The sequence below is a fragment of the Balaenoptera musculus genome, chromosome 14 (genome assembly GCF_009873245.2).
Source record: "Balaenoptera musculus isolate JJ_BM4_2016_0621 chromosome 14, mBalMus1.pri.v3, whole genome shotgun sequence".
NCBI lineage: Eukaryota > Metazoa > Chordata > Mammalia > Artiodactyla > Balaenopteridae > Balaenoptera > Balaenoptera musculus.
Window position 1 is genome coordinate 74,044,422 of NC_045798.1, and position 17,337 is coordinate 74,061,758.

Consider the following 17,337-nt stretch of genomic DNA (forward strand, 5'->3'; position numbering starts at 1 on the left):
AGAACTGACATCTCTTCAACCTGATGTCCAGAGTCTCCTGGTGGACAGTAGGATGGGCCAGGTGGGTGTGCGTTGGCAGAAACCTCAGTGAAGGCGCCAACATTTTTAAATGCTCTTTTCTCTCATAGAGGTTGGGCGTTTATTCTTTCATTTTTGCCTCCTAAGACGACATGATTCCTTTCTTCCAAGTTTGTTTACATTTCTGAATTTCCAGATTTCCTTTTTGGCAGAATTAAGCACAGATGAGCAGGGTTCCTTGCAAACCTGTTAGTAACTCAAGCGAAGAATTCATCCAGATACCCCGAGGTGCCTGGACAAAAGCTGTGTGCTACCTCAGTCAAGACCACAAGGGCAATGATAAAGACGGTGGTACAGCTCTTCAGAGCTGCCCCACGAGCCCTGCTTGTGATTCTTGTCTGCTCCATCCCCCCGTGCCTGTCTCGCCCTCACCCCAGAACAAGGGGGCACCCTGTTCATTATGAACCTTCATCACTGACCTTGAAATTCCAGCCATGGCTCCTGAGATGGCCCACCCAGCTGCCATCTCCACTCAGCTCCCCCAATGGCGAGTCCATTTCCCGAGCATTCTCAACCCCCCCACTCCCAATCCCCCCGCTCTACAATGCTCATGTCTGAGCAAAAAAGGGAATCAATGCAAGGCTCAACTATAATCTTTGAGGAAAGACAGGTTTGTGCCTAAGTTTTCACAATAATCATAGACATCATCTTGTATGCATGGATTTACCTTTACCTTTCATTCCTATGGATTTGTGAAAACTCCTATTTAAATATCATACTGATCTGTATTAAAAAGTATCATCAGATGATGCTGATAAATCTCTGCTTTTTATATAACAAGTACACCATCAACCATTTTCAGGCAAAAATAATTTTTCTTATTTATTGCAGATGCATTCTAAAATATAATGGTTTTCCTTTTGCTCTCAAATGTTTTCAAGTATAGAATTTTCTTCAAAATATCTAATTTTCTATGTTATTTTTGTTTAATCATTGCACAGGTGTCAAAATATGTAGTTTTTATTACTTTAATGATTTATGTTATGAAAGCATTCTGAAATTGTAGCAAAAAAAAAAAAAGAGAGAGAGAGAAGCTTTTTAATTAACTAAGAGGAGGAACTAGTCTTTGTGGAGAAACTACGATGTGACAAGACACTTTAGGTATATTTACTCATGTAATTCCCCCATCAATCCTGTCAAAGTGGATGTTCTCTTCATTTTACAGGTGAGAACACTGGAGTTCAGACAGCCTGGAAACTGTGCTAAAGTCAGGATCTGGTTCCAAATCTGCCTCCAGAGCCTGGGCTTTATTCCTCAGCTATAGCCTGCTTCCCCAACCTCCATCTGGATTAGGATACTCGACTACGTCCTCTTTCCATAGGCTGATATCCACAGGTAAGTGTGTGTGGGGGGGGGTGATGAAAAATGAATTAAATTGGGGGGGGGGGTGTCTTTGCAAGTGATGAAAATAGGAATTCCACCCTACCTAAAAATCTTCCCCAAATTGTGATTACATGTTTTGCAAAAACTTCAAAGGACAGTGGAGTTTGGGAGCTAAAATACATTTAAATTTGTTTTAAATCTGGATTTCCAAAATCTGATCATGTTTCTTGACCATCAGTTGCCTTTTACTACGGGATTTGTCAATTTGTGCATTCAGAAGGCAGCTCACAACATCCGGGGTTTCAGTTAAGAAGGATTATAGCAAAGAAGCTCGTTCGATCTACCCTTACCTGGTATGCTGTTATAAAACATTTCTGACCGTTCCTGGTTAACTAATCTTCAAAAATGAGGGCTACCTAAGGAGAAGGTTGTGGAAGGGAAATAATTAGAGCAGAAGCAGCTCTAAATGCTGCTCTTGCTTTTATCTATTTTTAAATGATTGCCAGATGTCTGCAACTGACACCCTTAATCAGTGGTTTCAAAGGTTGGATGTGGTCGTCAAAATGTAACATGACAGTGCTGCTATTTTATCGATCTTCCTGGGGTTGACTTTTTGCCTTAAATTTTTTAAAAAATCTATTTAACAACTCAAGTATAATGCCTTGCCTATAGTTAACAATACTGTATTGTACACTTAAAAATTTATTAAGACGCTAGATCTCAGGTTGAGTGTTCTTAACCCAATTTTTAGAAAAGGAAAGAAAATATTTTAATGACTCAGTGGATGTTTGCATCAGCTATTCTGAAATGCCTGATAGCTTTTCAGCAGCTTTCATTCCCATTGTCAGACAAGATGCTGCTGTGTCCCCTCAAAAAGTGGAGATTTTCAATCATCCAGATAATCCAAATAAAAGGAATAACTTTTGACTAAAACACTAAAATATTCCAGGCAGAAGTACCTAGGGCCTGAGTTACCTGGGTCATGACCTCAGATTTTCATGACACTTTACTTTGCAAAGGCTTCACAGATCACTCCTTTGAGTCCTCCTAGATGTTTATTTTTTCTAATTATTGAGATAGCTGTGAGGTGAAAGAATCTTTTAAAATTATTGTCAAGCCAAAATAAATAAACGGACATTAAAAAATAATAATGCTTTCTCAAAAGGGTCAGAATGGACCAAAACTAAAAAAGGAGAATTTGGCCACTTTAAAACCCTGTAATGTACCCAAATATGCTCGATAGACCCCACTTGTTTCATCTCGTTCTAGTTCATAAAGAAACAATCTGCTTTGTTCCCTATTGTAGAAAATGTAAACAACTACATATTTAAAGCACAGCCATTCCTCAGGTAAAACCCAAAATCTAGATACTTACTTTTCAATACTTTTTGTCCAAGAGACGTGATAAGAGGGCCGGCTCAGCTGTGGGCTCCCCAGGCTGTGGGTGAGGCATTGAGTGGGTGTCCCTGTTCCTGGGACTGGGGATTCAGAGGAGTTACAGGGTTCAGGGTCTTTTCCAAAGTTTTTCAAAGCGCAGTTGGGTCTGTTTCCAGAAAAGCTCCTATCTTCCTAAGAGGGAAAATTCCGTGCCCAGGGAAGTTCTGGAAGAAGAGCATTTTTTTCCCCTGCCCTTGAATGAACTAGGTCATTGCTGAAGCTGGAGAATATTTTTTAGCATCACTGTGATGAAACTCGAGGGCTGTTTCTGCAGTAGGTGCGACACTTGTTGACTCTGCTGGGGAGGCCCTGGCAAAGCGGCCTGATGAAATGCAGCCCCGGGAGAGCAGATGAAACCCAGATGGGCTGTCACTGGTGGCTTGGAGACAGCAGCGTTTGGCAGGGCCCATGCAGGACCTCAGGTTGAGGTGCTTGCCTCTTAGAAAAGCAAAATCTCGCTGCCTGATAAAGTGATTAAGGTCGGAGTAACACCAGAGTTCTCCTACCAAGGCTATCAGGCACTTGAAATACACATAGGAAACCTGAAGGGGGGGTGAGGGGGAGGGGTGGTGAAAATAAGAGTCATATGTTGTTCATTTAGAACTGGTATTACAGTCGTTCTCTGAAGTTCTCTGAGAAAAGCAGAAGCCACAGCAAGGCAGGATCCACCCTCCTCCCGCAGTGGTCCCCCCTCTCCCCGCCTCACACCCCTTTCTCTCTCTCTCAGACACACACACACACACACACACACACACACACACATTCTCTCTCTTCCTATTTCGACTGCAGTAGTAAGAAGAAAAGGGAGGAAGACTCGAAGAAATCCGGAGGAGAAATACCATGAGCCCTTTTTTTTCAAATCGTTCATGTTGGCAGAGTAGGTTTTGTAACGTGGACATATCTTTTCTTGAATTTTGTCCAATTCCAAGAAAGAACGTAGAAAATCCAGAAGTATCATTCTGTAACCACTTTGCCTCTTTGCAAAAGTGTTTTAATGTACCATACCTGGAAACTGACAGCTGAGAAGGAAACCTCTTATGAGACTCACAGCTAAAATTAGCAGCTTCAAGTGGGTGACTTTGAAAGGGGCATAACTGTAAATATTCACTCCCTACTGGGCACTATAATCCTCAAAAGCAAATTGTTTTAACACAGAACAGGGCATGCATCACTATACCTTGATGGAATGAAACTTCTCACAAGATGAAAAATCATCATCTAGAATTATTAGGTATCAAGTGTACTGTGGATGTGTTCTGTTTATTTCAGTTTTACCTTCATTTGAGAAGAAAGATACTGGAAGCTGAGAGACTTTAAAATAATGACAGTCTCTTTTGGAACACGTTTCTATGAACTGCAGCAGAATGCAGAAATCACCAAACCTTTGTGATTGTGGATATCCATTGGATTTATTTAAAGCCCAATCCTCTTCACAGAAGAAGGTCCTTTCCAGATAAGAGGAGATAACTTTAAGGTGAGATTGAAGACAGAATGAGGTTGTGATGATAAAAAATAAACAAATGTTATCACACACGGCAGAACAGGATAAAGCCAAAAGGGAACCAGTGTCCCAACACAGTAGGTAAATGTGATGTGATCGTGAAAGAAGAGTTGCCTGGGAGTTCTTAAATGGAAAAGTTGACACTCATTATGAAACTTAATTTTGTTCTTCACAAACAATTTGAAAGATGAACTCCCTCAAGTCCTATATAAATATATATATATATTTATATACATAATGGATTAGTCATCTCATAACCTGGAGCCATATAATTTTGTTTTAACTCTTACATTTCGGGGAGCAGGAATGGAAGAAAAACAGAAACAGAGACCTTGGGATTTAACTCAGGCCAGGTTCTGAATTTTTTATGATTATTCGAAGGAAGGAATAGAAGGAGGGATGTTGAAGAGAAAAAGGAGGGCATATATTTATTTGTGTCCCTCTAGTAGCATCAAAAAATATGTGAGTTTGTGATTAAAAATAAAGACCTGAAAATGTTTGGCATCATTCCAAGTGAAGTAATGTGGAACAGAGAAAATATGTTTAGGTAATCTCTTTCTCTGAAGCTACAGGAGAAGGAAACAAGTTTCATTTGAGAGGAGATTTTCCATCTAAGGAGCAGAGCTGGAAATGTATTTTTTATTTAATTGCTTCCCTGAAAGGCCTCTGGGGCTGTTAGTTCCTTGGCATCTGGAATGAGAATGGGTGTCGTGCAATTCACCAGCCACTCTGGGCTTGCCGGGGACTGGGATCTAGTCAGTTTCCAACGCATCTGAATATTTCAAGCAAATCCATTAGGTTCTTAAACTGCTCTCCGCTCCCGTATCTTGAACTGAGATTGGTACGTGAGGGGTTTATCGCTCACTTTATTCCTCCTGGCACAGAAGGTCTTCGAATGCTTGCGTCTAATGGTACGAGTGTTGAATGCCCTTCCCAGCACAGCGCGTTCTTAGCTGAGGTTTGGTACCAACCACATGTCAGGTCAGATCAGATTTTCTGCCAGGGTCCTTGGCCAAGTGGGAACTGGGCAGGTCAGTCCAGCTGCGGGGAGCGGTCAGTGTCTGGGGAGGGTCCCCCACCACGGAGAGCAACAGTTCATCCCCATCCAGGGTCCAGGGTTTCTCAGAGCTTCTGCAGTATGTGTGGTTCCTTGCTCAGTGGCCGTGACCCAAATCAGGCCTTTGCAACCTTCATTCAGTTCCCTGTATATTAAACAGCTGCCAGTCACTCAGCTAGGTCGACTCCACAGGTACTCCTTTCCCTCAGGTACAATGGCAAAAGAATTAGTACTGTAAATAAGATTCTGTTCTCTTAGCGTTTTTCATCCCAGGGAACAGATTTCTATAAAATTCTTCATGAGAATATGAAGTTTTAAACTACTTGCAAAATAAAAATTAAAAATGCAATTTTTCAGAATTCATTTATTCAAGAGGAACTTTTCCAAACATACGAATGTTGTTTGGAATTTGGAATTCATTTTTCCCCAGCGTATCAAAATCATAAATGGTAGTGAGGTTCACAGAACACCTTACAGAAGTACTGTATTTAAAACATTGCGTTCCTAAAGTACCTATTTCAGCTACCTAAAACCCCAAGTATCGAAATGAGGTTAAAATTCAATTTAACTGCATATGACAGTCTAAGTACCTGAAAAAAAAAATCCGAACTTCCATGATAGAATTCCGGCACAGTTATTCCCGTGCTTCAGTTTCACTTTAAAACAGCCACCAAGAAAGCACTACAACTGTCAGAACAGGAGAAAATTCCAATTTTTACCAATTTGTAGGTTGAGCCCGAGGTCCAATTTCACAAATACTAAGTCAAATGAATTACTTGAATGGTGTATGAAAATTTAAATTTTTAAAAATATTTGTGTATGGTATGTATATTAAGTATTCTATAAAAGTTTCATTTTTAAGGCTTTCCTTCTGATTATAAGAGCAATACATACTAATTACTGAAAATTACATACCCATCACTAAAAATTTTTAATATTTTGATTTCAAAAATTTCAAATCTCCCACTACCTAAAGATAACCACCATTTTCGTGTATTCCTTCTACTGTTCTATTTTCCGTTTGTGCATGCTTACACATACAGTTTTCTTTTCTGGTTTTTTGTTTGTTTGTTTGTCTGTTTGTTTGTTACTTAACATAGGCCTCTCATTAAGAATTCTTCGGGAAAGCCTACATACTAATCTGTTAGATGAATGTATTATACTTTATGTATCCAGTGTTCCACTGCTAGATATTTAGATTGCTTATATATTTTTGCTTTTATAAACAATGATGTGATACACATTCTTGTAAATAAATCTTTGGGCACATCACTCTTGTCTAAGGGTAGGATGTTAAAAGTGGTATTGGTGAGTCAAAAGTTACAAATATTTTAAGGTTTTAAAATATACTGCCAAACAAAACGCTATCAGTTGTATTGTGCTATGTTTCCGCCAGCAGGTGTAAGGCCGCCCATCTTACTGAGAGAGTAATTACTCTTGGCACTGAACACTATCACTGACGATGTTTTTGCCGTTTTAGAAGCACAATTTCTTTGACTGCTAATGAAGTTAAATAGTGTTTTATAAGTTCTTTGGACCTTCTTTCATGAATTGTCTTTTCAATTTCGGGGGTCAACTTTGCTATTTGAGTGTTTTCCTTTTGCACATATAAAAGCCCTCCATATATAATTTGCTGCAGATAGGCTCTACCTTCTAATTTGTGGTTTTGATACATAGAAGTTACGAATTTGTGAAGTTTTGATATATAGAAGCTATGAATTTTTATTTAATAAAAACTATACAGGAAGAAGGAAAAGATTTGTTTTTTAAAGGGTACAGAGTTTCAGTTTTGCAAGATGAAAACATTCTGGAGATCTGTTTGACAACAGTGTGAATACACTTACCATTACTACATTGAACACTTAAAAATGATGAACATGACACATTTTATGGGGTTTTTTTGACCACAAATTTTAAAAAGCTCTCTCTTTCTTGTGGTTTCTTCCTTTGCTTATTAAGCCCCATCCCTACATGTACTTATCCACTATCCCATACTGCCCCAAGGCAGAGTAGAGATTAGAGTTCAAATCGAGCCCTTCTCCCTCTGTGTCATGTTATTTGGTCTGTGCTAATGTACCGGATCAATTTGTGCCTTTTCCCTTAGATTCCCAGACATCTAGGATTCTCCGTTTCCTTGCTGCTTTAGGGGCTTCCACCCTTTACAACTAAGAGAGTGATATACGTATAGGTATAATAGTTAGGATTTTGGTTTGAAAACTAGATTTTTTTCCCCCCCATTAAAAATAGAATGAAATGGGAGTTAGGACTTTCAGCCATGACTGAATGAAGAGGCTAGAAAATCTTCTCCCCAAAAAGCAAATATAAAGATAGACAATATAGACAGCCATTTTAATGCTCTGGAAATCAACCAAAGGCATACAACAATGTGAGAAGCATTTATGGTTGAGAAACATCTCAACCTTGGGTACTAACAGTGGGTCTCTATGACATTCTTGGCTAGAGCTGCTCTCACTCCCCCACCCAGCTCCAGTGTCACAGAGGTCCTGCCAGGGCAGGCTGTGAGCACTGCCATGTTTATTGCCACAGTTGAAGGGGGCTCACTGTATCTGGAGCAGTGGACAACACCTGTGCCCAGCAGTGTTATCAATGGAAGTGACTCTTGGCAGCAGATGAGAGGAGAAGGCCAACAGCTCTAGCAGCATGAGGATGGGGTTGAGGTTGGGGTAGGCATCTGTCTGGCTGGGGCTGCGTTCATGTGCAGTGGAGACCAGGAGGGACCCAGCTCTCCACCCACACATTCCCAGCATGCACAGAGGAGACATGAAAGGGTCCAGCAGAAACTCAACATTAGGGCAGACTCAAACATGGCTGAAACTTGAATGCATTCCCCTACCCACAGATACACCAGCAGAGGATGGAAGTTTTCCTGGCTCAAGGTATTTGAAACACAACCTCTGTCCAGTCATTCACTGGCTGCCCACTAGGCCATGCAAACACAGGAGTGACTCCCAGGAAACAAAGCTTTAAGAAATTTTTTTAAGAAAACTGAGCAGAAATATTTGTGCCCACATACTTTGGGCGTGACAGATTTCACAGTTTTATCTCAGGTAAGTTACTAAACTAAAAAATAAACCAAACAGCAATAACAACAACAACCTTGGGGATCGGGGGAGATAACCGGAACTCAGAGCTACCGCAATATATTGGGTTGGCCAAAAAGTTGGTTTGAGTTTTTCAGTAAGATAGTACAGAAAAACCCAAACGACACAGTTCAAAAATGGAATTAATAATTATATTCACAATAGTGTCAATAAGAATAAAATACTTAGAAATAAACTTAAAAGGCATATAATGAAAATCATAAAACATTGAAAAGAGAAATTAAAGAAGATTAAATAAATAGACATTCTACATTTATGGCTTGGAAGACTCAGTATTGTCAAGATTGCAATTCTCCCCAAATTGATCTCTATATTCAACACAATGCCTATCAAAATTCCAGTGGTACTTTTGTAGAAATTGATAAGCTGATCCTAAAATTTATATGGAAATGCAATGGAATTAGAATAGCTAAAACAGCTTTGAAAAAGAACAGCGAAGTTGGAGGACTTATACTACCTGATTGTAAAACGTGTTAAAAAGCCACCGTAATCAAGACAGTGCAATAGTGACACACTATTATATAGATGGAGAGTCGCTATAGATATATCAGAATCGAGAGTCCAGAAATAAGCCCAGAAATAATAAAAATCACATTTATGTCAACTGATTTTTGACAAAGGTACCAAGGTAATTCAACAAAAGAAAGGATTGTCTTTTTTTATTATTATTAATTATTTATTTACTTATTTTTGGCCGCATTGGGTCTTTGTTGCTGTGCGCGGGCTTTCTCTAGTTGTGGCGAGCGGGAGATATTCTTCATTGCGTTGCACTGGCTTCTCATTGTTGTCGCTTCTCTTGTTGCGGAGCCCTGGCTCTAGGTGCACGGGCTCAGTAGTTGTGGCTCTCGGGCTCTAGAGCACAGTCTCAGTAGTCGTGGCACGTGGGCTTAGTTGCTCCGCGGCATGTAGGATCTTCCCCGGCCAGGGATAGAACCCATGTCCCCTGCATTGGCCGGCAGATTCTTAACCACTGAGCCACCAGGGAAGTCCAGGATTGTCTTTTCAATAAATGATGCTGGGACAATTGGATATCCATATGCAAAAAATCCGAACTTTGAAACTTACCTCATACCATACACAAAAATTAACTCAAAATGGATCATAGAACTAAATGTAAGTGCTACAATGATAAACTTCTAGAGAAACACATAGGAGAAAATTGTGACTTTGAGTTATGCAAAGAGTTCTTCTATATGACACCAAAATCATGATCCATAAAAATAAAAATTAGGAAATAGAGTTTTATCAAAATTAAAAATTCTTTTGCATCAAAAGACATCATTACACACCACAGACTGGGAGAAAATACTTGCAAATCATTTTTCATATATATTCTTGGAATAAATCAGTATACATATATATTCTTAAAATCTCTCAAAACTCAACAATAGAAAGACAACCCAACTAAAAAATGGACAAAAGACTTGAATAGACATTGAACTAAAGAAAATATACAGGGACTTCCCTGGTGGCGCAGTGGTTAAGAGTCCACCTGCTGGGGCTTCCCTGGTGGCGCAGTGGTTGAGAATCTGCCTGCTGATGCAGGGGACACGGGTTCGAGCCCTGGTCTGGGAAGATCCCACATGCCGCGGAGCAACTGGGCCCGTGAGCCACAACTACTGAGCCTGCGCGTCTGGAGCCTGTGCTCCGCAACAAGAGAGGCCGCGATAGTGAGAGGCCTGCGCACTGCGATGAGGAGTGGCCCCCACCTGCCGCAACTAGAGAAAGCCCTCGCACAGAAACGAAGACCCAACACAGCCAAAAAATTAATTAATTAATTAATTAATTTAAAAAACCAACGTTTAAAAAAAAAAAAGAATCCGCCTGCCAATGCAGGGAACACAGGTTCGAGCCCTGGTCCAGGAAGATCCCACATGCCGCAGAGCAACTAAGCCCACGCACCACAACTACTGAGCCTGAGCTCTAGAGCCTGCAAGCCACAACTACTGAAGCCCGCGTGCCTAGAACCCGTGCTCCACAACAAGAGAAGCCATTGCAATGAGAAGCCTGCACACTTCAACAAAGAGTAGCCCCCAAGGACTTCCCTGGTGGTCCAGTGGCTAAGACTCTGCACTCCCAACGCAGGGGGCGTGGGTTTGCTCCCTGGTCAGGGAACTAGATCCCACATGCTGCAACTAAAAGATCCCGCATGCCACAACAAAGATTCTGCATGCCGCAACTAAGACCCAGCACAGCCAAATAAATAAAGAGTAGCCCCTGCTCACCGCAACTAGAGAAAGCCCGCGTGCAGCAACGAAGACCCAACGCAGTCAAAAATAATAAATAAGTAAAATTAAAACAAAAAAAGAAAATATACAAATGGCTAATAAGCACAGGAAAGGATGCTCAACATCATTAGTCGTTAAGGAAATACAAATTAAGACCACAATGAGATACCATTACATACCCAGTAGGATGGCTACAATAAAAAAGGCAGACAATACCAAATGTCCATGAGGATGTGAAGAAACTGGAACCCTCATACATTGCTGGCGGGAATATAAAATGGCCCAGCCACTTTGGAAAACAGTTTGGCAATTTCTTAAAACATGTAACATATCCTACCATATGACCCAGCAATTCCACCCCTAGGAATCTACCATAAGAAATGAAAACACATGTCTAAACAAAAACCTGTATGCCCAAAACTGGAAACAATCCAAGTGGCCATCAACCAGTGAATGGATAAAACAAATTATGCTACATCCGTCCATACAATCAAATACTATTCAACTATAAAAAAGAAAGGACATGGATACATGCTACAACTTGGAAGAAACTCAAAAACATTATGCTAAGTAAAAGAACTAGATGCAAAAGACTACATATTTAATTGTGCCATTTATATGAAATGTCCAAAAGAGGCAAATTTATAGAGACAGAAAAGATACCAGTGTTACCTAAGGCTGGGGGTGGGAGGGAGAATTAGCTGCAAACAGACATGATGGAACTTTTGGGGATGATGAAATGCTCTAAAACTGGATTGTGGTAATGGTTGCACAACTATAAATATATTCAACATTGTTGAATCATACACTAACATTTGGAGCATTTTATTTTATGTAAATTATATTTCAGTAAGGCTTTTTAAAATGTATAATAAAAACAGTTAACGGATCCCTCGCCTATCCTTTAAAATTTTTTTAATTTGTACTTTATGTTCTTCCCAGGTTTTTTGAGGTATAATTTGCATATGGTTTGCAAATATTTTCTCCCATCCTGCAGGTTGCCTTTTCACCCTGTTGATTGTTTCCTTTGCTATGCAAAAGCTTTTTAGTTTGACATAGTCTCACTTGTGTATTTTTGCTTTTGTTACCTGTGATTTTGGTGTCATATTCAAGAAATCATTGTCAAGATCAATGTCAAGAAGTTTTTCCCCCATGTTTTCTTCTAGGAGTTTTATGGTTTTAGATGTTACATTCAAATCTTTAGTCCATTTTGAGTTACTTTTTGTGTATGGTGAAAGATAAGTGTCCAGTTTCATTCTTTTGCATGTGGTTATCCAGTTTCCAGACACTATTTATTGAAAAGAATATCCTTTCCTCATTGTGTGTTCTTGGCACCTACTTGTCAAAAATTAGTTGACACTATATGCATGGGTTTACTTCTGGGCTCTCTATTCTGTTCCATTGGTCTCTTTTTATGCCAGTATGATACCATTTTGATTACTATTGCTTTATAATATAGTTTGAAATCAGGAAGTATAATGCCTCCAGCTTTTTGGTTCTTTCTCAAGATCACTGTGGCCATTCAGGTCTTCTGTGGTTCCATATGAATTTTAGGATTATATTTTTCTGTTTATGTAGAGAAGTCTTTGGGATTTTTATAGAGATTGCATTGAAATTGTAGATTGCTTTAGGTAAGTATGGGTATCTCAACAATGTTAATTCTTCTAATCCATGAATACAGGATATCTTTCCATTTATTTGTGCCTCCTTTAATTTCTTTCATCAGTGTTTTATAGTTCTCATAGTACAAATCTTTCATCCCCTTGGTTAAATTTATTCCTAAGTATTTTATTCTCTTTGGTGCTATTGTAAATGGGATTGTTTCTTAATTTCCTTTTCAGATAGTTCATTGTTTGGTGTATAGAAACTCAATTGATCTTTGTATGTTGATTTTGTATGCTGCAACTTCACTGAATTCATTTATTCTACCAGTTGTTTTGTGGAGTCTTTAGGGTTTCCTACATCACGTCATCTGCAGACAGAGATAATTTTATATTCTCCTTTCCAATTTGGATGCCTTTTAGCTGACCTTCATAGTGACATCAAAAAACCATAGGACCTATTTGGGAAACCTGTGACTTTGAATGATTACTTTGGATTTCAATTCCCATGAGCCCAAGAAGCAGATACCCAGTAGGTAAAAGCTCCTGAACATGATATTCCTCGTGACAGATATCCAGAGAGCCAGAAGTCTAAGACAAGAATTATCACCAGCCACCTCGTGTGATACTTGCTCATTTGACAGTGTCATTATGCTGCTCTCTTACGCAACAAAACAGCCCAAGAGCCTGTCCTCCAGCACATGTAAAGGTGGAAGGCAAATGTAAACCGTTTGTGCCCTAAGGAGCTCTGCAAAAGTCAGGGGACAGAGTTCCTGAACTCTTGTACCATGTGTTACCCACTGGTCAGGTAGCCTTGCAGACATTGATGCCCAAAATTCTGCATTAATAACATGCATTTTTAAAGCATAGTAAAGCTGATCTTAAATCAGGGTTTTGGGCAAAATATTGTTTCCTGTTCCTACCATTTACTTTTTTTTTTTTTTAAATACATTTTTTCTTATAACTGCTTAAGCTTTTTTTTTTTTTAATTATTTATTTATTTATTTATTTATTTATGGCTGTGTTGGGTCTTCGTTTCTGTGCGAGGGCTCTCTCTAGTTGTGGCAAGTGGGGGCCACTCTTCATCGCGGTGCGCGGGCCTCTCGCTATTGCGGCCTCTCTTGTTGCGGAGCACAGGCTCCAGACACGCAGGCTCAGTAATTGTGGCTCACGGGCCTAGTTGCTCCGCGGCATGTGGGATCTTCCCAGACCAGGGCTCGAACCCGTGTCCCCTGCATTGGCAGGCAGATTCTCAACCACTGTGCCACCAGGGAAGCCCCCCATTTACTTTTATATTTACACGGTCAATTAAGAGACCAGTTAATTCTACTTAACAGATAAATCAGCAGGAAAAGTGTACGTTCCTCACCTGGAGCAAAACTTCACAAAGGAGGTTCCCCCCAACTCACAGCTTTCTGAAGCACAGCTGACCCCCAGTTGCCTTTCTCCCTTTCTTGAACTTCAGAGTCGTGTCCAAGCTTCATGCAGTTAGATCCCTCTCTTGGTGTAAAAGATTCCCGTGGCTGAGTTCTGGGCTCAGTTTTGCCAGCCCAGCAAACTCCCGTCTTCGCTGCCCCCATGAGAGGGCTTGTGACTACACCCTTGAGAACATGGCCCTTCTTTCTCTTTACATTCATTTCACAGTCCTCTTTCTCATAAGTTGTCCAAACCTGTCTTCCTGAGGACAAAGAGAGAACCTTATTCCAGGGAGGAAAATATCATCCCAACCTGCAGATGTGGCTGCACGTGATAGTGACAGTAGAACAACCAGTTAGCATCTGCGTGTGCTACACAAGCACTTCCCCACGTGCATTTACTTTATGAGTGTTCACTGGAATCCATTCGTTTCTCCCCAGCTCCCCGCACCCCCTAGCGATGGGACCACAGCAACTGCCTACTCACCACCCCTTACCGGGTCGACCACCATCACCACCACTTCCCAGCACCACAGCGCCACCTGAGCCTGCCAGCAGAGAGCCACTAGACCACTCTTCTAGAAACACTGGTGTTTTCCAGATGTCTCCCTTGCTTACAAATCTCCTATGATTCCCCATCATTAACAGAATAAAGCGAAAACCTCTCAGCCTGACGTTCCTGAGTCCTCTCTTGTCCCGTGATGAAAGCCGACCCAGAAGCAAATTCTGAGGGAAATGTAGGTCTTGTTTCCGAATTATTCCTGCTCTTGCGTAGGCAGCGTGCCAGCCTTGTCTTCAAACGCTCGTCCTGCCCAGGCTCCTCAACTGTCTTGTCAGTTTCAGCCGTACCTTCACCTCCGTCGACTGGTAACACGTGTGGATCAGAGCTTAATCAATGACACAGACTGTCGGTGGCACATGCCATCAGCACTTTAGAGACTTCTCAAGGAGAATATATTTTATACTGGTGTGAACCTGGACCATCTGAGAGCTCCTTCCCAGGACCAGAATATCTTGACCCATAGGTAGAAATGCTTCCCTGAACTCTGCTCCTCCCCTATTGGCCCATCTCTTCACTTTTCCTCAAACACACTCTATTATCATCTCTCCCATGTACCTTTGCTGACATCTGTCCTTCCACCTCCTCCCGGCAGCTCCCATCCCAGCCTTCCTCAACCTCCCTCCTCTGAACTCGGGTATGTCACTCATTTGTTTTGACACTTTGAATTCCCCGAATTCTTAAAATTCGTGGGGATGGTGGGAGTTTTTCAGTGAACACTGGGCGGGAAGATATTCTCCTGAATTCTCTTATTGTACCATGTTTGTGGTTTCAATTTTTAAAAATATTATCTAAATCTCTGATACAGTTGGAACTTGTTTTGGTGTGATACATGAATTAAGAAAACAATTTTACCATTTGTCTCAACACCCAATTATTCAAAATCAAATCTCCCCAGTGATTGGAAATGCCATCTTCATTATAATTTAAGTTCTCATCTATTTGGGGTCTCTTTTTATGGTTCTACATTCTGTTCAACTGATCTGTCTAGCCATGCAATGATGTAAAACCATTTTAGTACTTATGGCTTTTTAAATCTATTTTGATATTTGCTAGAGCTGGTCTTTTTTTCATTATTCTTGTTTTTCAAAAACTTCCTGGTTATCACCTGTTTATTTTTCCATATGAACTTAATAATCCTCTTGTCTGGTCTTCCTCCACCAAACTCCTGTTGCTGACATTATCAGATCTGAATTTCAAAAATCATTCTGGCTACAGTGTGGAGAACAAGGGTACATGAGGGAAGACCAGTGAGAAATGCTATCGCACGAGTTCACGAGAGACGTGAGGGTAACCTGGACTAGGAGGGTGACAGTAGAGATGGAGAGAAAATAGGATCAAGTGATACGGAAAAATTAAAACTGGCAGGACTTGGTGATGAGTGTGATTTGGCAGTTTAGGAAGAGGTAGGTGGTTTTCAAGTCTTGCCCGGAGCAACCCTGGGATTTAGTCCAGTTCTATAAAGACCCCAATCTGGATCAATCCAAGGATGCACTGTTAGTTTGGGAGTTGCCCTGAAAAGCAGGGTGCTCTTGGAAAAAGACCTGGAGCTCTTCTGTAAAGAGATATCATTGGTTCAGACAAGATACCCCAAAGTGAATTGCTTCCCCCAACCCGTGTCAGGTATCAGGAATACCAAACCAGTTTCTAGAGCATTTCACAGGCTGTGGGAGTGTACCCATGACCTCAAACCTCATGGCTCTAAATGGCAACTGTGTATTCTGAGACATTCTGTTACATCATATTTGGGGACTGCAGAGCCAACTTGTGGTTAGTGAAGAAAAAGTACAGTACTTCAGAAGTTTTCCTTTCTTCAGTTCCTCAGAAAGTGAAATTACCATAAGATTCCACTCCTAGGTAGATTACACCCAAAAGAATTACAAATGGGAACACAAAGAGATCCTTATATACCAATGTTCATAGCAGCATTATTCACGATAGCCAAAAGGTGGAAACAGCCCAAATGTCCATCATCAGATGAGCAGATAAACAAAATGTTCTATAGCCATACAATGGATGCAGCCTTCTAAAGGAAGGAAATTCTGACACATGCTACAACATGGAGGGACCTAGAAAGAAACAAAAGGACAAATATTGTATGATTCCATTTATGTAAAGGTACCTAGAAAAGGCAAATTCATAGAAACAGAAAGTAGAATAGAGGTTACCAGGGACTGGAGGAAGGGGGAAATGGGAAGTTATTGTTAAATAGCGTCTGTTTGGGATGATGAAAAGGTTCTGGGAATATGTGGTGGTGATGGTTGCACAACGTTGAGAACTTAATGCCACTTAATTGTACAATTAAAATTGGTTAGGGCTTCCCTGGTGGCGCAGTGGTTAAGAATCTGCCTGCCAATGCAGGGGACACAGGTTCGAGCCCTGGTCCAGGAAGATCCCACATGCTGCAGAACAACTAAGCCCATGTGTCACAACTACTGAGCCCGTGTGCCACAACTACTGAACCTGCGCTCTGGAGCCCGCGAGCCACAACTACTGAGCCTGCATGCCACAACTACTGAACCCCGTGTGCCTAGAGCCCGTGCTCCACAACAAGAGAAGCCACCGCAATGAGAAGCCCACGCACCACAACGAAGAGTAGCCCCCGCTCGCCGCAACTAGAGAAAGCCTGCGTGCAGAAACGAAGACCCAACACAGCCAAAAATAAAAAAACAAATAAATAAATAAATAAAATTGGTTAAAAGGGTAAATTTTATGTGTACTTTACCAAATTTGGAATGTACAGAAAAAAAATCACTATGTTGTCTAACAGAAATTAACATTACAGGTCAGTTATACTTCAAAAACAAACTCATAGAAAAAGACCTCAGATTTGTGGATGCCAGAGATGGGGAATAGGGGGAGAGGGAATTGGAGGAAAGCAGTCAAAAGGCACGAAATTCCAGTTATAAGATAAAGAAGTACTAGGGATGTAATGTACAACATGGTAAATATAATGAGCACTGCTGCGTGTTTTATATGAAAGTTGTTAGGAGAGGAAATCCTAAGAGTTCTCATC

The 17,337-nt window shown here is 40.7% G+C and overlaps 2 long non-coding RNA genes across 2 annotated transcripts in view; one reads left to right on the top strand and one right to left on the bottom strand.

The window, feature by feature from the left end:
- Positions 1-2,985, bottom strand: part of LOC118880222 — a 23,601-nt gene extending 20,616 nt beyond the window's left edge. Inside the window, exon 1 of the long non-coding RNA XR_005016235.1 lies at positions 2,777-2,985. This is a non-coding gene — a long non-coding RNA (uncharacterized LOC118880222). The remainder of the gene's footprint in view (positions 1-2,776) is intronic.
- Positions 1,218-16,266, top strand: LOC118880224. The gene is made up of 3 exons (XR_005016237.1): positions 1,218-1,413; positions 4,108-4,312; positions 14,204-16,266. It is a non-coding gene; the product is annotated as an uncharacterized LOC118880224 (long non-coding RNA).
- The last annotated feature ends 1,071 nt before the right edge of the window (positions 16,267-17,337 follow it).